The 25,720-nt window shown below is 42.8% G+C and overlaps 1 pseudogene; it reads right to left on the bottom strand.

Moving 5' to 3' along the window:
• Nucleotides 1-22,907: 22,907 nt before the first annotated feature.
• On the bottom strand, nucleotides 22,908-24,257 carry LOC146831240 (uncharacterized; annotated as a pseudogene).
• Nucleotides 24,258-25,720: the final 1,463 nt, after the last annotated feature.

The following is a 25,720-nucleotide window of genomic DNA, read 5'->3' as shown; positions in this document are numbered from 1 at the left end:
AAAAAGGACACAGACACAGCAAAGTCTATGGGGGCACTCCAAACACAAGCCTCTAAATGTTCCTTTCGACGCTCCTCCTTTCGTGGCACAGGCAGAGGCTTCTCCACCGATAGCACCTCTACCTCCTACAAATCCCCTCCTCAAAATACCTTTTCAAAGGGCAACCAAAGAGGTGGTTACAGAGGCAACAACAATAAGGGCAGGGGCAAAACTAACAACACCCGTTCTGCCACCCCGCCCACACAATGACTTCCCTCCGCTCCCCCCAGACCATTCCACTCCGGTCGGGGGCAGACTACAAAACTTTATCCACGCATGGGAGTCCATAACATCGGACAAATGGGTGACCCAAATCATTCGGTCAGGGTACTGTCTCGAGCTAACATCTACCCCGCCCAATATCCCACCAAGGCACCGTCCAATGTCTCAAGAACATTCCACACTGCTCAAACAGGAGGTACTCTCCCTCCTCCAAAAACACGCTATAGAGCAGGTCCCCATCAATCAGCAAAATCTAGGGGTTTACTCCCTATATTTCCTAATACCAAAGAAAGACGGTACCCTCAGGACCATTCTGGACCTCCGGCCTCTAAATGCCTACATACATTCAGACCATTTCCATATGGTCACCCTACAACAAGTCCTCCCGCTCCTCTGTCAGGGAGACTTTCTCACAACCTTGGATCTGAAAGACGCATACTTTCACATTCCAATACACCCCTCTCACAGGAAATACCTCAGGTTCGTGGTGGACGGGCAACATTACCAATTCACGGTCCTCCCCTTCGGGGTCACCACCGCACCACGGGTGTTTACCAAATGCCTAGCGGTAGTAGCAGCACACCTCAGACGTCAACACATTCACGTCTTCCCTTACTTAGACGACTGGCTGATAAAAGCCGCGTCTTACCACCAATGCGTGCAGCATACAAACAGCACCATCCAACTGCTCCACCAGCTAGGCTTCACGGTGAACTACCAAAAGTCCCACCTCATACCATCTCTCACAAAGCAATATCTCGGGGCCACTATAGACACCTCCAAAGGTATTGCCTATCCAAACACAGCCAGAATCACAAGCATTCAAGCCTTACGCAAAACATTCCTTCCCCAACACACTCTTCCAGCAAGAGTGTTCATGAAGCTCATAGGAATGATGGCGTCTTGCATCTTTATAGTGCCCCATGCAAGACTACACATGCGTCCACTTCAAGAGTGCCTAGCACAACAGTGGAACCAGGCCCAGGGTCAGCTGACGGATCTGGTGTTGGTGGACGGCCGCACACATCACTCTCTGCAGTGGTGGAACACCACAAACCTTTCCAAAGGGCGGCCGTTCCTGGACCCGGTTCCTCAGGTGATTCTAACAGCGGACGCATCGCTCTCCGGCTGGGGAGCGCACCTCCTACACCTCACAATGCAAGGTCTATGGACGCCACAGCAAAAATTGCTCCACATCAACCATCTGGAGCTTTTGGCGATCTTTCTAGCCCTAAAATCTTTCCAAAAACAGATTTCGGGCAAAGCAGTCCTCATTCGCACAGACAACATGACTGCAATGTATTATATCCAAAAACAGGGGGGGGGGACACTCTCCCCAGCTCTCCCGCTTAGCCCAGAGCATATGGAGATGGGCAATTCCCCAAAACATATTTCTCCTGGCACAACACGTTCCAGGCGTACAAAACACCATGGCAGATCTGCTCAGCAGACAAACGCAACAACTACACGAATGGGAACTGCATCCGCAAGTTCTTCAGCCATTCTTCCAACAGTGGGGGCATCCTCAGATAGACCTCTTCGCCACCCACGAAAACAAAAAATGCCCAAGCTTCGCCGCCAGATACCCACACCCATTGTCCAACGGCAATGCGATATGGATGAACTGGTCAGGCAGATTTGCATACGCCTTTCCACCTCTCCCACTAATTCCATTAGTGGTCAGGAAGCTACAACAGCACTCCCTCACACTCATTCTGGTAGCTCCGACGTGGGCCAGGCAGCCGTGGTACACCACGCTACTACAACTATCAGTGGTACCACATCAAAAACTGCACCTATCCCCATGCCTCCTAACCCAGAACCATGGAGAAATCAGGCACCCGGACCCAGCTCAGCTCAACCTGGTGATCTGGCTCCTGAAATCCTAGAATTCGGATACCTTAACCTTCCCCCTGATTGCATGAACATCATCATGGAAGCCAGACGTCCTACCACTAGAGCATGTTATGCCGCAAAGTGGAAAAGATTTGTTATTTACTGCCGTAACAATACAATCAACCCTTTAGATGCATCCATACAGCACATCATATGCTATCTGCTCCATCTTCACAGGTGTAACCTGGCATATTCATCCATACGCCTACACCTAGCAGCGATCGCTGCTTATCTACAAAACAGACAGCATTTATCTCTCTTCAGAGTGCCCGCTATTAAAGCCTTCATGGAAGGCCTTAAACAAGTAATTCCTCCCAGGGCACCACCTTCCCCTGTATGGAATCTAAATTTAGTTCTTACACGACTAATGGGTCCGCCCTTCGAACCAATGCATAAATGCGAGCTACAGTTTCTCACCTGGAAAACAGCTTTTCTCGTAGCTATCACTTCCCTTAGAAGGGTTGGTGAAATACAAGCGTTCACTATACAGGAACCCTTCATACAAATACATCACAGCAAGGTCATACTTCGCACAAATCCGAAGTTCCTGCCCAAGGTCATTTCCCCCTTCCATCTCAATCAATCGGTGGAATTACCTGTCTTCTTCTCGCAACCTCAATCTGTTGCAGAAAGAGCCTTACACACACTCGATGTAAAAAGGGCCTTGCTATACTACATACAAAGAACGCAACCCTTCAGGAAGACTAAACAATTGTTCGTCTCCTTCTCTCCACCACATAAAGGCAACCCCATTTCTAAATCAGGGATAGCTAGGTGGATTGTAAAATGCATACAGATTTGCTACCAAAAGGCTAAAAGAACATTATCTGTTCCGCCTAAAGCCCATTCTACAAGAAAGTTAGGGGCTTCTATGGCCTTTCTAGGGAATATACCCTTAGATGACATCTGCAAAGCAGCCACATGGTCTACACCGCACACCTTCACAAAACATTACTGTGTAGATGTGCATTCCAAGCAGCAAGCTAGAGTGGGCCAGGCTGTACTAAAGACACTATTTCAAACCACTGCAACGGATACCGGTGGTCGCCGCTAGGGTTGGGTACTGCTATATAATCTATGCTAAGTGTACAATCTGCAGCTCATATGCCTCGAACGGAATATGCTACTTACCAGTATGCATCTGTTCTTGGCATGTAGAGCTGCAGAGTTGTACACGCCCACCCGCCTCCCCGGCTACCTGTATCCGTTCCAGTACATCTTATTTAGATACTACACACATGGGTTTCTCACTGTGATTACCAAGCTCCATCATTTCCCTGTTGGCGAAAAACAATCTGAGGATGGAGCCGAAGCCCATGCGCAGTACGGACCGAAGGAGGAGTCACCAAACTCGTGACTTCCAAAGACTGTCCAAGAAGAAAAACAAACTGCAAACATCCGGGCCCAACACCAGATGGCGATCTATGCTAAGTGTACAACTCTGCAGCTCTACATGCCAAGAACAGATGCATACTGGTAAGTAGCATATTCCTTTCCTGCTCCGCTTTACCAGCCGGCAAAGTACAGGTTCCAGGGTCGCAGTTTCGAATAGTTCAGTTCATTTAAGAATTTCGCCACCCAATATAGATGGGGAATAGCATAAGGGAGTCAATAGAAATCAAAAGTCAGTCATGAAAGGCAGGAAAAATGGGAATGGCAGCCAGCCCGACTCCTCCTTCGATGGCTCATTTAGACCTCAAAAAGTTCCTGGTTTACACACCTTAATGTATCAATTTCATCAGTTCATATGGTTCTCATTAGTCACTCACAGTGGGCCGTTTATGGGGGTTATCGGTGAATCACAAATATCCGGAAGAATTAAGTAATCCTTGTGCAAATTTCATTAGATTCATTAAGTTCAATTGTATTACTCTTCTGTCACTTCCACAGAAGTAGGTGGAACTTTATTTTGCTCACACTCCATCCGTTCCCAAGTGCCTTTCCCTGGGTTTGCAGTAATATTGTTACATTTCTATCGAGTATGTTTCTTAGCTAGAAGTGAGTCCATTGTTAACCAATACAGAAAAATTTCACAAAGTTCTCACAGTGGCTAGAGTGACTGCTTCATATGATTTTACATTTGCGCAGGACAGGAAAAGCATTTGAGGGCTACATGAAAATTAGCTGAATTGCTACTGTTCAACATTATTATTAAGCACACATTTCATAAAGGCATTTCGATTTTGTGCATTATTTCAGTTATTAGTTTTCTTTAAGAACTATGCATCAGTATTAAGTACTGTTAAAATATTCTTTAAGCATCACTTGCACGTTGCCATTTTCAAAACAAATAATTTGTGTCACTCTGAGATCAATTTTTGCATAAACATTACAGAAAATCACGTTTGCACTCACTATGTGAAATCTTTCTAAATATGCTACTCATTACAATATTCTCATAATGCAGGTGTATATTTTCATATTTTGATGCACTTATAAATGTCATCACAAAACTCTGTTAACATATATTTTATTCTCTCAACACGTATATGCGGTTATATGTAGTTCTCATTGTTTACATTTTCACATCATCGTGTTGTTATATGTTATGTTATAATGTACTTATAACGCGCGCAGATACTCAAGAGTGTCCGGGCGCGGAGAGTGACCGTAGCAGTGTGGAGCAGAGAATTAAATGGACCGATTAAAAAGAAAGGTTTTTAGTTGTTTTTTGATGAGCCTGGTGTCCAGAGTATTCCGCAGTTCCATGGGAAGGGAATTCCATGACACTGCTGCTTTAACAGAGAGGGACTGACCCAGCCCCCCCCCACCCCCCCCAGACGCATCTGCGATAACTGGGGATCGCCACCCGTCGTTGAGTGGCTGAGCGCAGAGATCTGCTGGGGGCATAGACGGCAAAGCGCTTCCACGCTTTTACAATGCATCATGTAACCGGTCAACATGTCTTCATCAATAAATTATTGTTGCTATGATCTTTTACTAGTGAGAATTGATAAAGGTAGCCGTCCGATAACATTTACGATCCATCAGCGTACATATGTACTTGGAATCGGGTCAAGGCTAACATTCTAAAGGAGGGTTCAGGGGGTTCTGTCCTGCAAGAACATTTTGAAAAAGCAAGGCCAAATGCTGTATTTTACTGTATATTTTTTTACGTAAATGGCTAAAAATCCAGAGGTGTCGAATGAAATAGTCCAGTTAATTTTGTGGTGTGCCAGGCTGGTGCAACTCCCTGTCAGTTTGTTGGAGCTCAACTTCCCCAAGACAACTGTAAACAATTGGTGGCAAAATAGGTTTTTCATCAAATTTTTCCTTAAAAGCTGGGTAAAGAGCTGTATGTAATACAGGAAGTAAATAAAATGGCTATTCCACATCACATGACGCGTCATTTATCAAAATGCAAATTTTTCCATCTAGCTTCTTCACATGGGAATGTGAATTATATGTATGACTGAATTTCTTCATGAAAGGCTTAACCAGAACAGCTGGAGCTAGCACTCCTATGCGCACACGTTGAGGTCAGCAGCAACAAAAACGCAGGTAAAATAGACTGCACACAAGTTGACAAAATCCCAGTACAGCAGTAAAATACCAAACAATAGTCTGCAGTGGAATGCATTTTCAGGTACTGTTGGAAGTCACCCCAAGCTCACAAACATCCTCATAATAATTATTGTGCTCAAGAGGCTGCGAGTGGTGACAGAAATAGTGGTCACCCACCTGCAAATGATCTCAGACCTATAACCTGTTTCATCCAGCCTTTCTTGCTATTTAACCATGCCAACATTGGAGGCTGAAGCATAGGTTTGTCTATATGGTTATCGTGGCACCATGCAGGATTAGAAAGTGGTTATACTGGTTGAATCCTCTCCTGTTTGAAACAATCGGGTTTGTGTTGTTGAATTGCGAGAAGTGAGGTGATGGTAGATAGGGTCAGTAGATTGTGGTTACTTGGCTTTGCTCTTTTATGTGATCTTGTGTGACGCAACTGGTACTCACTAAGGCACTCAATACCTTCGGGTCGAGTTTGCGGTATATGAAAACTGCAGACAAATGCACAGAGGACACCACAGAGCAGTAACGGAAAAAAGACGGATACCCATTTAGTGGTTGATTTGTACACAGTGAAATCAGAAAACCTGCCTAAATCACAGCTTCTCCTCTTAAATTGTGTAAGTATTTTAATTCACCAAAACTACTTTTTCTTCACTATTGGCATACGAAAGTACTTTCAAATATGCGAGTTCAGCATACCAGCTGTACACAAACATATTGTTCGATTTTATGGACTATAATGTTTATATATAATAATCTGGGTCACGTGCAGGGTTTTTACATCAACTGCCTCGCCTCTAAGTTCACTAATGGTTTATTTTGAAAAATTGTCACTTTTAATAAGCATTTCTCAGTGCGGTGCTACAATGCAACATATTAATGAACAAAAATGCACTGACTGCACCACGTTTGTTTTTGTTTCAGTGGAACAAAAATGCACTGCCTAACCTGGTGCAGTCAGTGCATTTTTGTTAATTTTTTCGATGAGCCCTTAAAATATTTGCTTTATAAATCATACAACAAATATCACGTAAATATGCTAAAGTGTCCTGGAAATTTAAACAATTGTATTTCTTTAAAATATGGAAGCTTGGGCATTATTAATACGTCGGACATTCACCACGCCCGCAATTGAACAGACATATATCCATAGAAACACTTGCATGCACACGTTCAGAAATCCACACATTGCAGTATTGAAACTTACCTCCGACACTCTCCGAACTGCAATTCCTGCTTGGCTGGTCCTGAAAATCATGAATTTGTGCCTCCTGCTTCGAAGACCTGGAAGCTGACACCAGAGCTTCTGCTTTTTATTGTATTCATATGCTCAAGCCTCTGCCTGATCAGAAGCCAGGAAAGTATTTGAGTTCGACCCTTCTTCCCTAACCTGGCTTCTCCTAGGGCATATGAGCATCTCATTTTGTCTGTCCCACCAAAGCTCCATTAGCTGCACAGCCTGAAGTTTGTGAAATGTCTGCTATGGAATGGGAATGTGTGGAGTAGGGCTGTATGAGGCAAAGCACTCATGAATGCACACCATAGAGCCCCCTCTGGTGCTAACATGATATTGCAGCTTTTTACATAAAAACAAATGATCAGTAAAAAAGGTTTGTTTTCATGTAAAAACTGGTACACATGTAACCAATATTGAAGGGGGGGGGTTCCGCGCTGGTGTCCCTCTTACTGGCGAGCTGCTGCTGTTACTTCCATAAAGCCGGTTTCGAAGTGGTGGCCATTTGTAAGATAAGTGGATGAAGGCACAGGGAGAGTTTTATTTTCACAGGATCAAAGAACTTGTTAAATTATTAGTCTCGAGGCTACAGCAAACAGCTTTTTGTTGCAAAGGATATACATTTTTCCTCTAACTTGAATTTTGGTGAATATACCATGTGGCTGGGCACTTCTCATATCCCCCAGGTTATATCCAGTACATTTTGTTATCTGTACGCTTACTAGCAGCTTTAACACTGGATTTAAATACTCCCAGTTCGGCATTAACGGAAGAAGAGCAATGATTGCCTAAGAGCGCAAAATATAGCGAACGCCAGGACTAAGAACAGTCTCTCCTCGTTCTACATTTCCAAGCAGTCCACTAGGCCACAACTGGGGAGACGGTGATACGGTGATTCGTATAGCAAGGCCAAAGGGCACCTCTTCCCTGGGAAATGTCTGTGCTGTAGGCCATACCCAGATTTAGAAAACAGTGTTTATTTCCATCTTATTTAGTTGAAATAGTAAATTTGTGATTAGATATAAAATATCCTAGTTCTATGGCTAAAACACACCCATGGACCAGGTCCTGTAACAGTGGGTAGTTACTGGCCAGTATTCACAGTAGACACTAATAGTGACTACAGTTTCTTCATACTTTAAGACTATTTCATTTGGATACCAGCATTGTTCATTTTCTAAACTGATCCTTCAAAATGTGCAATAACGGGCAGTTAAGGTTTACTTCCAGAGGTGGTAAAGGGATCAGAACTTAGAAACAGTAGGAGAATTAATCACAGTTGATAAACTCAGTCCCCAGCTGTGTTTCCTTTTAAGACGAAATAACAACTGGGGCAGATACACATAGTCCCAAAACAAGTGCTCCTGCAGGATGTGCCTACCCTGCCAGCACAAGAACACAGTATCAAAGTTTCATATACAGAAATATTTTTTTTTGAGGAGCAAAAAGATAATGTACTTATAATAATTGTGTTGTCCAACCATAAATCAGAAGGACGGTTGACATGTCTGATTTTGTGGTTAGGTACATTATTATATGTATGCCAATACTTGTTTGGATAGGAGAGACTTTTTTGTTTTCCAACGTTGAGTTTAGTCTTTTTTAGCAGTCTTGATTAGCTTTCCTGTGCTGTGCATGTATATATTGCACTGTTTAAGTACGTATCTTTTAATATGGTCTGAATTAGAGGAGGGGGTTCAAAATGAAACTCTGAAAAAATGCTGGGCTGCTCATAGCCCCACTGCTCCCCTAACATCTTCTGATGTTTCAGCATGCGCAATGTCTCCACACATTTCCTTTGAACTGATAATGGAAAGTTGACCACCATTCCTGGGCCTCATAGGGATAAACCATGATTACAAGACCCACTATAGGACTTTCATTAAATCCCTGCTGAGATGCATTCACGTTGCTGGGTCATATGCGCAAGGTCGCAGGCAGTGGGGGCCTCCGCCCATGGGTCTTCGAGCAATAGACCTTTGCTGTGATGCCTAGGGCGTGGAACCACCCCCCCTCGGGGCTTGCAGTAGTACACAATGGCGGTGGGGATACAGTGCTGTGGGGCCCCCTCCTCTGGGCTCCACAGCGTTCGACTATAGATATGAGGCCCAGGAGGAAGCACCTTCCTGCCCTGGACTTTGCAGCTCGGGATTATAGTCGTGAGGTGCAGGGGTGGTGATCCCCTTCCCCTGCATTTGAACACTCAGTTGAATTGCTGTTAACTAAGACTCATAACCTTACGAACAGAGGGCTCATAAAATATGAACAGGCCCTTCTGGCCTCTGAAAATTTTACTGTTAAACAATGTGTTGAACGTTTCTACTCTGATGCCTATACAGAACACAATGACAAAAGTGAAGAGTTTGATCATGCTTGCCTAAGTGTCACTGACCTGTGTACTCGGATATATCTCTAATGATTCCCTGGCCCCGTTTCTCAGAACCTTTTCTATGATTTCGGACCCAGAGAAAGCAGCCTCGGAATTAGCCGACTGCATTCATGGGGCAGTGGACATTTTAGCTCCGGCAACCCCCAGGTATGACGCGAGACGTAAACCCTCCGCCCCGTGGTTTGGGGAGCAGCTTAGGCTTATGAGACAAGAATGTAGAAGACTGGAAAGACAGTGGAGGAGGACATGGGACATGAAAGACAGAGAAATGTACAAAAGTTCCCTAAAACTCTATAAGGCCACAGTCATTAAAACCAAACAAGACCACTTCTCCAACATTACCACATCCTTGACATCATCAAGGGAACTTTTCAAAATCGTAGATTCCCTTTGTTCACTACAGGTACCTGATCCCATAATAGGCTCTCAGGAGCTCTGCGATAATATCTCAAGCTTCTTCCACACTAAAATCGTAGATATTTCCATGCATTTGGAAACACAGAAGAAGCAGCTGGGAACGCATATAGCCACTGATCTGGCAATTCTAGAAACATGGTCGAAGGATCCTGACAAGACCCTTATGAATTTCCCTCCTGTCACTTTGGAAAATCTTAACTTCCTCCTGAACAGGACAAAGTCCTCTTCTCCCCTGGATCCATGTCCGCTTAAAATCCTGAAGGAATGTAGGGACATCCTCCTTCCCTACATCTTGGAGGTCATGAATAGCTCTCTACGTCATGGGGTATTCCCCTCGGCTTGGAAGAAGGCGATTGTCAGGCCGCTACTCAAGAAACCATCACTGGATCCTGCAGTTCTAAAAAATTTCAGACCAATTTCTCTTTTACCTGCCCCAGCCAAAATGCTTGAGATGCACCTGAATCATCATTTATCTGCATTCCTTGACTCCTCTGGGTTCCTTGATCAGACCCAACATGGTTTCAGCAAACTTCACAGCACAGAGTCTGCACTCACAGTTGTGACTAATAACATCAGAATGAATGTAGATAAAGGACAGACCACGGTGCTGGTTCTGTTGGATCTGACCGCTGCATTCGACACCCTTTCTCCCTCAGTCCTAACATCTCGACTGAGGGAGCTGGGGGTGGAGGGGCCTGCCCTGAACCTTCTATCCTCCTTTTTAGAGCTCAGGGAGCAGAGGGTCAAAATGGGCAAATACCTCTCCCCTGTAAAGTCTCTGCAATGTGGGGTGCCACAAGGGTCGGCTTTAAGTCCGACCCTATTTAACATATATGTAGCCCCTCTTGCTAGACTAGTGAGATCTCAGGGAATGGAGGTAGTGTCGTATGCAGACGACACTCAGATCATGGTGTCCCTGTCACGGTCTGTCAGCATCACAGCGCTCAGCTTCAGGAGCTGCATGCAGTCGGTGGCCGACTGGATGACTCTCAACTCCTTGAAGCTGAATGGCGATAAGACCGAGGTGCTGATTTTCGGAAAGGACAGGGACGCCTGGTCGAGTGAATGGTGGCCGCCATCACTAGGAACTTGTCCCACTCCTTCACAGTCGGCAAAAAACCTAGGGGTCATCTTTGACACCGAGCTGGCCATGAACTTACAGATCCACAGAACGGTAGCTACTTGCTGGGGAGTTCTAAAAATCCTTCGTAGAATAGCTCACTACTTATCCCCACAGGCAAGAAAACAAACTGCCATAGCATTAGTCGGCTCTCGCTTAGACTACTGCAATGCACTATACACAGAGACTAACAAGGGATTGCTACATCGCCTGCAAGTAATACAAAATTCAGCAGCGAGATTTGTTCTGGATCTTCCGTGCTCTGCCTCTGCCACTTTAGCCAGGAAGAATCTCCATTGGCAAAATCATCTGCCTAGTCTATAAGACTCTTGTAGCAGGAGCGGCTGACTGGATCTTTGCTCTCTAATTACGCTCCCAGCAGATGCCTTAGATCTTCCCAACAGAACCTCCTTGTTATCCCCCTCATTAAAAAGTCAAGATGGGGAGGTAGAGCCTTTGCATCAGTGGCCCCTCGGCTATGGAATGCTCTCCCTTTCGAGCTCAAGGATCTATCATCTTTGCCCCTCTTTAAGAAAGCTCTTAAGACCTGGCTCTTTGGGAAAGCGTATGCTTAAGCACAGCATGGTGATTCATCATATTATGTTAGGCGCCTTGATGCCCATCGGGTTGAGTTTTGCGCGGTACAAATCTATTTTCATTCATATTAAGTATCTAAATGAGCCTGATCATGTCCTTCTCGTTCATGCCTAAGAGTAAACTAAGCAAAAGACACACAGATGATGGACAGAATGCAGAGCAAATCAAACATTCAAACCACCAGTCACAAGATCTGGGTTACATCCATTGTTCTTTTGCTCACCATGCCACCCCAGTTTCGACCCAGCCATATGCAAATCAGTCTTGACCCTGTTCCTTATGGGAACAGTCCAGCCCGAACTTGCCAAGCCAGGTCCTCCCTGGACCGGAAACGTGCATCCTGGGACTGGTTTCGGGGCATCACACCTCATCAGCCAGGCTAGCTTGAAGCCAGTGAAACAGCCCGGGGACCCACGTCTGGGCATACCCAGTGCACTTAGGGCAAGAAAGGAAAAGACACACAGATGATGGACGGAAGGCCGAGCAAATCAAACATTCACCCCCAGTCTAGAGATCTGGGTTAAATCCATAGTTCTTTTGCTCCCCATGCCACCCCAGTTTGGACCCAGCCATACGCACCTCAGTCTTGATCCTGTTCCTTATGGGAACAGTCCAGCCAGAACTGCCAAGCCAGGTCCTCCCTGGACCGGAAACAAGCATCCTGGGACCGGTTTCGGGGCATCATCCCTCATCAGCCAGGCTAGCATGAATCCAGTGACACAGTGAGCATGGGATCCACGTCTGGCCATATGATCTCGCTATGTGTGTGCTTCTAACCTGTGTCCTCTTTCTCACGTTTAGTTGTTGGCATACGACACGTGGTCCCTTTAACAGACTGCAGATGGATTTTATTGAGATGCCTGTGCATAATAGGTTTAGATATATCCTGGTGATTATCTATGTATTCTCAAGATGGATGGAAGCCTACCCAATGAGGAGAAATGACAGTCTCACTGTAGCTAAACTGTTATTGCAAGAGATCATATCAAGGTTCGGGATGCTGGACATTCTTGAGTCAGACAGGAACTCACTTCAACAATGAATATTTTACAGACCAGAAGCATCCGGCATAGTTGAGCAAATGAATGTAACAATAAAATCTAGATTGGCAAAGGTATGCACTTCAACCTCACTGAAATGGCCAGGCGCTTTACTTGTTGTGCTGATGAATGTCCGAAGTATTCCATACAGGAAGACAGGTCTTTCTTCCTATAAGATACTAATGGGGAGGGCCATGAGGTTACCATCTGTGCCCATGAATGCCTTGGTGAACATCACAGACTACATAGTTTTGGACTACTGCAAGGCACTCGCTGATGAGGTTCTTTCTGTTTATTATCCGGTATCTGTTGCTACACAAGACCCTCATCAAGAACAGTGCCACAACCTTAATCTTGGTGATTTCGTCTTGCTCAAGAAGCACATTAGGAAGACTTGTCTTGAACCTTGATGGAAAGCTCCCCACCAAATCATACTGATGTCAAATTCTGCTGTTAAATGTGCTGGTATTCCAAATTGGATTCATGCCTCACACACCAGGAGAATGAGTTATTCAGAAGAAGCGCTTTGATCTATGACCCAGAGAGAAGAACATTAGTGGTCTCGTCAGCAGTCGAGAGAACACTTAGACCTGCAGCACCAGCACTTGAAGAGGCACCCGAATAAGTGCCAGGTGAAGTGCAGAGAGAAGAAAGGAATGAAGATTTCCAAGTCAAAAGACAAGTGTCTGAAGTTACGCACAGCGGCATCGAGGTCTCAGAAGCTGATGTAGCAGAAAGTGAACTGTATGTTGGAAATCTTGTGAAAACGCACAAGGAGAAGAACAAGATTCTGGTGAAGGAATGAGCTTGGCGAGAAGAAGGAACCATTGCAAGGCATAGTTGCCATAACCTAAAGAGAAAGATGGTCTAAAAAGGAGCTCGTCAATAGCGCAAATTACTGAAGCAGTTCCTGAAGAGAGTGAGACAGAAAACGAAAACTCTCATGATCCAAATCACCATATCCTAAGGAGATCTAGAAAAACTCTAATACCTTGCCCAAGATATTTTGCACCTAAATGGTTTTACTTTGCAAATGCAGCGCTAAATGTGACTTTGGAAAATCTATGCGACATGAATTCTGAACTGTTAGAACCCTCCCTTAAAAGACTAAAAAACTGTTGTTTCAGCGATAGAGCCATTGAAAAAGTAAAACAAACTTGAATAAAAAGAATGATTATGAACCATGTCTATTAGTTGTTTATTGTTATAGCTATTTGCTTTACAGAAGCCTAACCTTGGTCTGAGACGAAACTTACAGAAGAGATAGAGATTACATTTAGAAGAACACGGAGTAGAGTTAAGGATTGTCTGTTAGGGAGCTGCATTAACAAAGAAAAACTAAGGAAAAGAGGACTCCTTTACAGCTATAAATGTAGAAGCTGTCTACAAATTCTTTATAAATTTAACCAAGTACTGACTCTAGAACAATGTGTTGCATTAGGAATATGTGCAAACGTATTGCATGTGATTTCCGTAATAGCAGTAATAATGATTTCAATAGTATTAGTAGGATTTCACCAAATGCCCAATTCAGAGCCCTGTAGGATTAATGTCACAAATACACTTACACAAAACCTTAGTGATACTGTCTTTACAAAAAAAATTGTGAATTACAAGAAAGAAGATCACTCCACAAATGTTTATTCTAGATTAGTGCAAAAATGCACTCATGCTTTAGATGTTAAGGATTGTTATGTCTGTGTACACTTGCAGACTACAGTTTCAGAAGTCACCTATTTCTCCAGTATTCAATCTTTCATAGATTCACATGCTTGTATCTTCCCTGTCGTCATGGTGGGAGTCTCACGGTAACAGGATGACCATAGCAGTACTAGAAAAAAACTGCATAGCAAAATCCCATAGGGAATCATATTATTTGGTAACCAAACCTCATCATTATTTGGTCCAAAACCCAGCCAATCAGCTGCCAGCGCTGACATCACACTCCCCAGCAGAGCCATCCTACCTCAGATTTCCAACCGCCTTCGTGTGAGAAGTAGTCTCCCTGAGCCTTGCTCAGTTTTGTTCCTGAGTGAACTTTTGACCTTTTTCAACTGACAGTTCTTTCTTCTGGATTTGAGGTACTGTATTTCATATTTTACTTACTATGGCTGAAAGCTCTAAAAAGAGGCTCTTCAGGCCCTGCAGATCCTATGGGAAACCTAGACTGTATTCTGAAGACCCCCACAAGGACTGCTTGTACTGTCTTCATCCTAAACATGTGCCTAAGGACTGCAAGCATTGCAGAACCTTTTCTGCAAAAACTCTGTGAGACAGGGAGGCACGTTTACTGTTGTGGCTTCAAAAAAAGGTCACTTCAGATTCTGACTCTGAAGAAGAAATTGATTCTCAGTCATCTAAAAAGAGAATCTTCTGCTTCTGAGGAGAAAGTAGAGCTTAAAAAGCAGAAAACCAAAGACAAAGAGGCTTCTTCGTCTTCTCTTCCTCATACCCCTCTGAAAAAATCCTCCGGGTCAAGAGAGGTATCTTCAGCTCCGTCGACGAAGACTGGGGCGTCGCTGGCACTGATTTCAATGAAAACGTCGAGAGCGACTCTGTCGACGACTACCATCTCGACGACGATAGCTGCGTCGACGACTAAGACATAGTTGTCGAAGAAAGGGTCATCGACGACCCCGTCGATTGGGAGGCCGGTTATGACCTCGTCGACGACTCCATAGTCAGTGACCTCGACGATGAATTCGTATTTCCTCGTCGACGAGAACTACGTCGACGGGAGCTCCGTCGACAACATCTTTTAAATCTCCCAAAGCAAAGACAACAATATCATTAAAGTCTATTCCACCGTCGACGGGTTCGTCGACGATGAAGAAATCTTCAGATTTTACCAGCAGGACAAAGATTTGTCCGCTTCCTCCATCTAATCTGCTGGAATTGCAGTCAGAAGATGAAGAGTCATCAGGAGTAGCATATAGTCCTTCTCAACTTCAGATAAAGAGTCAGGAAACGGATGATGAAGAATATCAGGAGGTTCAAGAAGTATTCTCTTTCCAGGATCATCCAGTGCATGAGTCAAAAAGATATGAGTCTTTTCAGCAGTCATATGATTATGAGGATGAGAAAGAATCACAACCTGATTTGAGAGAAGAAACTATCTCAATGCCAATTTCTCTAGTGACTGACTTACGGCTCCTGATCAACGACTATTATCGACGTTTTCCTGAGGCTAACACTCAAACCTCAAACTTCATCTGCTCCTACTCAAATTCAACTACCTCAACCTCCTCCCAATTTTTCAACTCAAAAGGTTCAATCTCCTCCTATTAGGGATGATTTAGAGGAGAGTGCTGCAGATCAATCAAAAGAAGGGGAACTTCTTCAGGACAATCTGGTTGGGATAGAATGTGATCAGTACTTTCTACCTACTACGCCGTCTCCATCACCATCGCCGGCAAACTCTCCGCCACAAGATATTGGAGGTTTCCATGACATTATGGAAAAAGCATCGAAGATTTGAACTTCCACTTCCGGTACAAGAAGCTGAGTGTTTTCTTTACGATTTCAGCGAGGAATCACGGAAATCCATTAGATCGATTCCAATTATTGATCACATTTGGGACGAGGGATTAAAAATAATGAAGAATCCAGCTTCGGTTGCTGCCTCGGTACCCAGAATAGAGAAAAAATATCAAGCCCCAGAATCTTCTCATGCTTGTTTAATTCGACATCCGCAGCCGGAGTCTGTAGTGATGTAAGCCGCTCAAAGACACTCCAAAAACCCAGTTTCCACTTCTGCAGCTCCTCCGGATAAGGAAGGAAGGCGAATGGATGGTGCGGGGAAGCATTTTGCTGTGATGGTAGCATCCGCCATTAAAGCTCCAAATGCTTTAGCTCTTATTAGTAGATATAATAGGCAGATGTGGTCAGATATAGCACCTTTGTTGGCCTATCTACCAGAGGATAAGAAGGAAGAAGCGGCCGCCATTTTACAAGATGGGGCTAGGGCGGCATCTGAATCCATAGATATTGCGATGGATTGGTCATCGGTAGCATTCAGGTAAATGGCGGGTGCAGTGGCCCTCCGAAGGCAAGGATGGCTTAAAGCCACTTCTTTTAGACTGGAAGTCCAAGCAAAAATAGTGGACGTGCCGTTTGACGGAGATAATCTCTTTGGAAAACATATAGATGATGCCCTCCAAAGTATCAAAGCCGACACAGACACTGCGCGAGCGTTGGGGTCTCTTCAGCAGGGCAGGTTCCAGTCCTTTCGGAAGAGAGGAACTAGAGGACAATATAATCAAAGATCTTCATACCAATCCAACAGATACCAGCCATACAGTCAGCAGGGGTATCGCCAATTTTCAAATAGCCAACAATTTCGATACTCAAACACATATCAGCAGCAGTCCAGAGGGAAGTCTTCTGCGAGAGGTAAATCGCAAAAATCTAATAGACGACAGTGACACTGTCAAAGCGCCCGCCACATGTTCAGACGTCAAGGATCATTACCTCTTTTATCAGGCTTGACTGTCGATAACAACAGACAGATGGGTATTGGACGTGATTAAACAAGGCCATACCCTGGAATTCATACAGAAGCCTCCAAATCACCCTCCTATACACAGGAAGCAAGAACACCTATCAGCCCTCAAGGCGGAAATGTTATCCCTTTTACAAAAAGAAGCAATAGAAGAGGTTCCACGTCTTCAATGAGGTAAAGGCTTTTATTCGCATTTCTTTTTAATAAAGAAAAAAGACACATCGAAATGGAGGCAGGTAATGGACCTGAGAGGTTTGAACAAATTCATCAAAAAGAAATCTTTTCGAATGTTATCCCTGCAGGAAATACTCCTACTTCTCTGCAAGGGAGATTATTTGGCATCCCTGGACCTTTTAGATGCTTATTTTCACATCCCGATTCATATAAATCACAGAAAGTTTCTTTGTTTCATGGTGGCGGGGCGCCATTACCAGTTCAAAGTATTGCCTTTCGGTCTGAAGTCGGCGCCATGGGTCTTTACGAAATGTATGGCGCCAGTGGCGGCACACCTAAGACTTCAAGGTCACCAAATTTTCCCTTACCTAGACGATTGACTCATAAAGGGTATTTCGTTCAGGGAAACCCAGCGCTCTCTGCAATGTTGCATGGATCGCTTCAGTCGTCTGGGTCTAAGGATCAATCTAGAAAAGTCGCACCTCATGCCATCTCAGTCCCTTCAATTTCTGGGAGCTATGCTTCGCTCAAAGGAAGCAAAAGCTTATCCCTCAAAGGAGCGTATTCAGAAAATCATAAGCCTGGTGTCGCATATGCAAATAAAAAAGTGCGTTTCAGTGAGAATCTACAAATCATTGCTGGGGATGATGTCTTACTGTATCCCCTTACTTCCCAATTGCAAACTTCACATGAGGCCTCTTCAAGAGCTCCTAGACAAACAATGGATTCAATCTCAAGGGTCCTTCGAAGATCGGATAGTTATCACTCCTCAGATACAAAAGGCCCTGTCATGGTGGAAGATCAGAGAACATTTGACAGAAGGTCTGCTTTTTGAACCACAGAATCAGTTATGTTATGATAACAGATGCATTGCTACAAGGTTGGGGAGCGCATCTCCAAGACCTCGAAAATCAAGGTCACTGGTCAAACCGCGAAGCTCAACTTCACATCAACCTGCTAGAGCTAAAAGCGATCTTCTTGGGATTACAGGCGTTTCTCCCCAGAATTCACGATTCAACAGTACTTGTCAAAACAGACAGCACTACATCAATGTTTTACCTTCTAAAACAAGGGGATACAAAATCAAAACTCCTGTCGAAACAAGCGCAGGAAATTTGGAGGTGGCTTCTGCTTCGCAACATATCACTTCAAGTCCAGCACGTTCCAGGAGTAGACAACACAAGAGCAGATGTTCTGAGCAGATCGTCCAGTGTTTCTCACGATTGGGAATTGGACCAAAGCCAGCTTCTCAGAGTATTTCATCTATGGGGCACCCCATCGCTGGATCTGTTCGCGAATCACCACAACTCAAAATGCAAACACTTTGCAAGCAGGTTTTCACAAAAAGGTTTGTGGGACAATGCTCTTCAGATGCGCTGGACAGGTATGTTCGCGTATGCATTCCCTCCATTTCCTCTGATATCGAGAGTGTTGCGAAAGATGAAATCGGAACCGTGCCATTTGATTCTTGTAGCCCCAGCATGGCCGAGACAAGCTTGGTTCTCCGAACTTCTCAAATTATCAGTGGCACCCAGGATACAGTTTCCATTACTGCAGAATATGATCACTATGAACAACTGTCAAATTCCCCTTCCAAATTTGAAATCTATGAACTTGTCAGCATGGAACCTCACGAGCATGAATTCCAATCTTTGAATATTTCTCAGGAATGCCGAGATATTCTGTCACGATCTCGGGCAATCTCTACAAATAAAACATATTCGGCTAAATGGAAGAGATTTTGTCAATGGTGTGTATCTAAAAATCGACATCCTTTTCACGTCTCCTCAGAACAAATTCTTCCATATCTTTTAAATTTGGCTAAATCTGGACTTTCACATATGTCTATAAAAGTGCATTTGGTTGCTTTCTCAAGATATACGAGAGTTCCTGACCGTCCATCTCTTTGGTCTCAAAGAGTGATAAAAGAATTTCTCAAAGGACTCTTCAGGATGTTTCCCCCGGTGCAACGTCCAATAGTCTCTTGGCAGCTTAATACGGTTCTTACGCAGCTCATGAAACCGCCGTTTGAACTGGTACATAAAACGGATTTACAGTTCATTTCATGGAAAACGGCCTTCTTATTAGCTCTCATGTCGGCAAGAAGGGTCAGCGAAATTCAAGCCTTCTCAATTGCAGAACCTTTCCTCCAATTCCGACCGGATAGAGTTATCCTTGGAACGAATCCAAAGTTCATTCCTAAGGTCCCTTTCAACTTTCATCTGAATGAGCCGGTAGTGTTACCTACATTCTTTAAAGATCCTTGGTCATCTGCGGAAAGAGCCCTACACTCTTTAGACATTAAACGGTGTTTAAAATTCTACATTGATAAAACAAAATCTTTCAGAAAAACAAACCAAATTTTGTGGCTTTTTCTGGTCCCAAGAAAGGTCTGGCGCTCTCCAGATCTAGTATTTCAAGGTGGATAACTTCGGCCATTTCCTTGTCATGTCAAAGCTGGAAAACCTCTACAATCCAAGGTGCACGTGCATTCTATGAGAAAAATGGCAACTTCTACGGCTCTGTTTGCAGGAGTGTCTTTGCCGGACATTTGCAGAGCAGCGACGTGGAAAAATGCACACACCTTCACTAGGCACTATTGTCTAGATGCAGCATGGAAAAAGGATGCAGCAGTGGGACAGGCAGTTCTACGTCATCTATTTTAATAAGGTATTTATCAAGATATATATGTATATATATATGTTCTGGTATACATATTGCAAATGTATATATGTCTTCCTAACTTTATTTTCTTGAATGTTTTGAATACTGTTATGAATGTTAATATTCTAGACAGAAGAGCAGAGCCCACAGACCATTTGGGGTTCTATCCTGGAAACGCAGTTTGGTATAAGTACTGCTCGCTATTCTGATACAAGCATGCGAATCTATGAAAGATTGAATACTGGAGAAAAAACTAGTTACTTACCTGTACACTATGGTTCTCCAGTATTATCTTTCATAGATTCACATGCGGCCCGCCCGCCTCCCCATTTCTCAGGTAGAACCTTTTTATCTCTAGATATATCCTTGTCTCTCACTTGGGGCTGGAAATCTGAGGAAGGATGGCTCTGCTGGGGAGTGTGATGTCAGGGCTGGCAGCTGATTGGCTGGGTTTTGGACCAAATAATGATGAGGTTTGATTACCAAATAATGATTCCCTATGGGATTTTGCTATGCAGTTTTTTCTAGTACTGCTATGGTCATTCTGTTACCGTGAGACTCCCACGATGACGACGGGGAAGATACAAGCATGTGAATTTATGAAAGATCGTACTGGAGAACCATAGTGTACAGGTAAGTAACTAGTTTTTTTTCACATCCCCTTGTTCTATGCAATCTCCTGTAGTATTTTCCTTTCACTAGTATATAGACGAGGATTTTGAATATTTTTACTCAAATTATAATTTAGTGTAATCAAGAGTGCCTTTAATGGAGAGCATAAACTTACACCCGCAAGCCAAAACTATGGCTACAGCTCGGTATTCTTCCTTTCCACACTTGCCCACAGATAGTGTAAAATCCTATAAGCAAACCTAAAACTGCTTAATGTGATCTGAAGAGAATGCTTACATCATAGCATTAGAAGAAAGGTACGTGAACATGACAAAGATGACAGACTGAAAGGAATATGTTCTCGAATGTATAGAAGAAGGAGGAAAATTAATTTGAAAGAAGATTGTCTACCCAAAACTCAGATTAGACAGTCGACCCAAAGGAAAAATTAGCTTTTACAAAGGAAGGACACAAAAGAGAACCAGACATGTAGGGATTAGCAATTGCGAACACACATTCAAATAAATGGGAGGGTCATCTCACATTTTGAAAGGGAAACGAGAACGCAATAACGGGTATGCTAAATATGTGGACAGAATGATTATTTCTTGCTACCTGCTGATTGGGAAGGAATCTGCTATTTAGGGATATTAATTCCAAAGATGCACCATGTCACAAGTATAGAAGCATTAACCTTAGCACCATCACACAGACAGAAATGCAACACAGAGACTAGAGCTTCAATGGTAGAAGATATTTTGGAGCAGTGATACCACCAGTGGGAATCATATTAAATGACGAAAAGATTGGAAAGTTGGCTACCGTAGTTGATAAAATGGCACATCAGGAGCTTTACTCCTAATTAACACTGAACTAATTACTATAAGGTCTGTGGTTTTGCAAGACAGTCTTGCTTTAGAGAGCCTTGTTGCCAAGAAAGTCTGTCATATGATGAAATGAACCAACTGCTGTGTGTACATACCAGATTAAAGCAAGCAGAATTAAGCTTTAGCAAAGGATTCAAACCCGACTTACATGAATTGGAATCACCAAATTTGTATAAGAATTTTAGGAAAGGCTTGAGCACAATTGGAAAATAGTTTTCAACAGCTGGGAAGGGAATAAGTAAAGATATAGTTATGCCAATACTAATAAGACTCTGCTTAATTTTTCGCTAGGTCCTATTTCTGAGCTGTAACTAAATTGTGTGCAAAAGACCGGATGCTTTTCAACTAAAAAAACATGGGTTTGATGGGAATTATAAATGACAACTACATGAAGTAACTTCAGCTTAACCATGCAATAAAAAGAAAAAGACAAGACTCATCTGAAGATGAAATGTGCTTTCTAGACTTAAGATTTGAGTGTGAAACCTAAATTAGTGTGATGATTTACTATTATCAAAAGGGCGGGAACTGGGGGAAATTAGATTAAAATAACAATTTGACTTACATATGTTAGATTTGCACTTTAGAATGAATTTAAACTGCTGCAGAAATGTTTCACATAGAAAAACGACACGTAGCTGAAAGGTGCACATCACATGAAATGTGTAGAAACTTTGTAAGATGCTGTAAAATGTATTAATCACTTGTAGGATTAAGAGTACTCATAGAATGTTTACTAATTATTGTAGGTTTAACATTTTCTGCACTAAGCAGTCATTCTTAAATGTGCCCTTTTAGTTCCGGCCCAAGAAGTCATTTTTCTCTAGACTCTTGCTCATGGTATCTGAAAGAAACACGTTACTTATAGATTTCTTACCTTAGAATTACCCCCAGGCGTCAGACTGGATCCGGAGAGTTTTTCATCAGCAGTACCTCTGCGCATCGGAAGGTGGCGTCGCGGTAGCCAGGGCCATTTCTAGGTGCTTTGCCGCCCTAGGCGAGAATTGAAAAATGCCGCCCCCTACCTTTTACTACCATCACTCTCTCCCCCTGTCATCCAGGCCAGAAGAATTGATGCATTAGATATAAAAGAACTTGTATTTAACATTAAACAATAAAACACACCAAACATCAAATAACTAAATAAGCCCTGTTCATTATATTTTATTTCATTTTTAAATTTCTGTCTTCTAACTTCAGTGGTGTTTTGGTTTCTTTCTCTTAATCCAGTGGTACCTTCCTTGCCTTTATTTTAGCAATGTCTTTAAGAATATCTCTAATGTCAAGCTGGTAAGCCATGTCTTTTTCTACTAAAATTGTGGCTAGTCCCATGAGTCTCTCTTGGCTCATGGAACTGAGCAGATAGGTTTTTATTCATTTGAGCTTTGAGAAACTCCTCTCTGCACTTGACACTGATAGTGGTAAAGTCAAAAGGATACGAAGAGCTAATAACAAATTAGGAAAGCCATTTTCTAACTTGTTTTGGCACAGATAGTTCAGCACATATTCGGGTTTCGCATTTTTTTGTATTCAATGACTTATTCCTGAAAGTTCAGAGCAGAGAGCTGCCGCGTCAGTGTCCTTTAGAAAAGATGGGGTTTATCCAGGTCGACGCCGGGTTAGAGCTGTTTCCAATTTGATATACAAATCCATGAGTTCTTTGGAAGTTTTCATCTTGAGGTCACTTATATTGTGTAGAAAACCAAATAATCTTGCAATTTTATTCAACTGTGTGAATCGTTCTTTTACAGAACTTATTGCCGTGTCCAATATTGCAAAATAGTAATTTACTCTGAACTTCTCTTTGGGGTCAGCGATGGGTTCATCTTCTGATTCGTAAGCAAAAAATTTCCTTTTCCTCCTTCTTGTCTCTGGCTGAAAAAGTGGCTCAATATTAATTTCTTCAGCTAGCTCTCGAGCACCAACCAAAACTCTCTCAAATTCCATGCGACTCCTCATGTTTTTTAAATACTCCTCTGTATTTTTAAGCTCATTTACTGTTTTCTCTAGAGTAAAGTGCTTCTCGGCAGTTTACTGGTCAAGTTGATTTAAAATAATATACTGTGCCATGTTACAACTGCCACAACAAACTTAAATGAAGATATGCTGTTTAGAAGACCTTCAGCTTCAACCTTAGTCATGGTGCCTGAAGAGCTTTGGAGAGTTGTTCTTCAGTAATTTCAAACAACGCATCATACACATGCGGTAACTGGTACCTGATGGGAGTTAAGGCATCGATCCTGCTTGACCACCGAGTATCACTCAGAGGTTTTATAGTCAAAGATGGTATATGACGTTTCAGTATATTCAATCAATGTGGAGACTCAACAAAGAATACATACAGTCGCTGTATAACATCAAAAAAGGCTGTTGCTTTAGTGCAACACGAAGCAGCGTCATTTACCACGAGGTTCAGGGTGTGGGAACTGCAGGGGACATAGAAGACACTTGGGTTAATATCCAGAATTTTCTTCTGCAGACCTATTTCCTTGCCCTTCATATTGCTCCCGTTATCATAACCCTGACCTCGTAGGTCTTCAATTGGCAATGACAAGCTTTTGAGCTGATTTCTCAGAACATGACTCATTGATTCACCTGTGGTTTTGGTTAGTGGTACAAATCCCAAAAAGTGTTCTTTTATTTGCACGAGGCTGCTTTCTTGGAATTCTTCATCAGAAGACTGAAATGACTCTGTTCCTGAAGATTGCACGATGTCCACAAATCTTATGATCATGGTTATTTGTTCCGTGCGGCTGATATCTGGGGTGCAATCAAGAATGATTGAAAAATACTTTGCCTTTTTAACCAATGAAATGATTTTCTCTTTGCCTACCGTTTGATAGCACTTGGATCAGTTTGTTTTGAATAATGTTACTTAAATTGTGAATCCTTATTCTGTATTCTCCTGATATGTTCATTCATAATAGGATCAAACATGGTGGGCAATTCCACAATTTTAAGAAAATTGCCATTGTCATGAGCATGAAGTTTATCACTGCTGCCATGGAAAGCCACATTTTGTGCACCTAGAACTCTTACAAGAGATATTACACGCTCTAAGATCTGATGCCAGTACTTTTCTTCTTTAAGCTTTTTTGTATTAACACTATCTATAGTTGCGTCTTGTTTTAGACTTGTATACAGGCTCTTCCAGTTATGGAAGTTGGTAATATGTTCAACACTCTTTTCGTGTGAAGACAGAATTGCTGATATATTATGCCAATCGTTGCATCCATTCTGAGTGAGACTTGTACTTGAACTTGAATTTCTGCCAAATACGTTGCAGCAAAAACAGAAAACTTTATCGGTTGATACAGAATACTGGAGGTATTCACTGTAAACTTCTTCTCCATTTGGAAGTGTTCTTTTATAATGTACAGCTGAAAACTTCCTTATTTTCTCATCTAAAGGACATTTTTTGCTCACTTGTTTTGGCCCATTTTCAACGAAAAGAGTTCTTAATTTGTCTCCACTTATTGGTCAGTCTTCCCAGGAAGCAGGATCTGAATAATCTATTTTAACGCTTTCTTCAGTTATTTTCGGGCATTTACTTTGATCACCATTTTCAAGGTTATCCTTTGCAGTATCCACTACATGTTCTTCTTGCTCTTGGCTGTTAACTTCTATGTCCTTGTCTGCTAGACCTATATCGGCATCTTTTTCTGAGGTTGAAGTTGATGCCCAAGCAATTTCAAGAGAACTCTTTGGAGGACGTAGAAATTTTTCAATAGACCCATTCTATTTGGATAGTTTTATTTCTCTATCCAATTTTCTTTTTCTGTACTGAGCACCTGAGAGTTGTTTTCTGCCTGCCATTTTTGATCCTTTCTAAATTTTACCTAAAACAATATAGGGCAATATTAATTCTGAGTATTGTATATAATAATTCTGTATATTTCATTACAAAATTGTAACAACATTATTACCGAAGAATTTAAGAAGCCACCGGCTGTCTATGCTATAAAACAGTCTAGGCTCTACATACCCCGCATTACTTCTCCTTTGAATTAAATACAAGCTTTATAACGATCACTGCAAAAAGAGCATCTTTTTTGGGAAAACGTAGTTGTCTATTTTAGGGGGTTGGCACCTCAACAAACACTGATAAGCATAGATTTCAAAATATTGGAAAGCACTGATAAAACACCACTGAAATTCACAACAAAATAAACACTGAAAACTGGACAGGCTGATGGATGGCTCAGCTTGTGCTCTGACTCTCAACCAGACTCTGCATTGCTTCTCCTCACTAATTTGCTAACGCCTCTCACCCCCTTCCCTCCGAGCAGAGGGGTGAATAGTCACTGGTAGGGAGCCCCACTACTGTTCAGCATGAGTCACCCAACAAGACATTCAGCGCCTGGGAGTCTTAAAGGGGTGAGTGAAAAGTGAGAACGTGAATTTACGAGCAG

This window comes from Triturus cristatus, chromosome 5_1, assembly GCF_964204655.1.
Source record: "Triturus cristatus chromosome 5_1, aTriCri1.1, whole genome shotgun sequence".
Lineage (NCBI taxonomy): Eukaryota > Metazoa > Chordata > Amphibia > Caudata > Salamandridae > Triturus > Triturus cristatus.
Note: the sequence above shows the minus strand (reverse complement) of the source record. Positions and strands in the feature narration are given on the sequence as shown.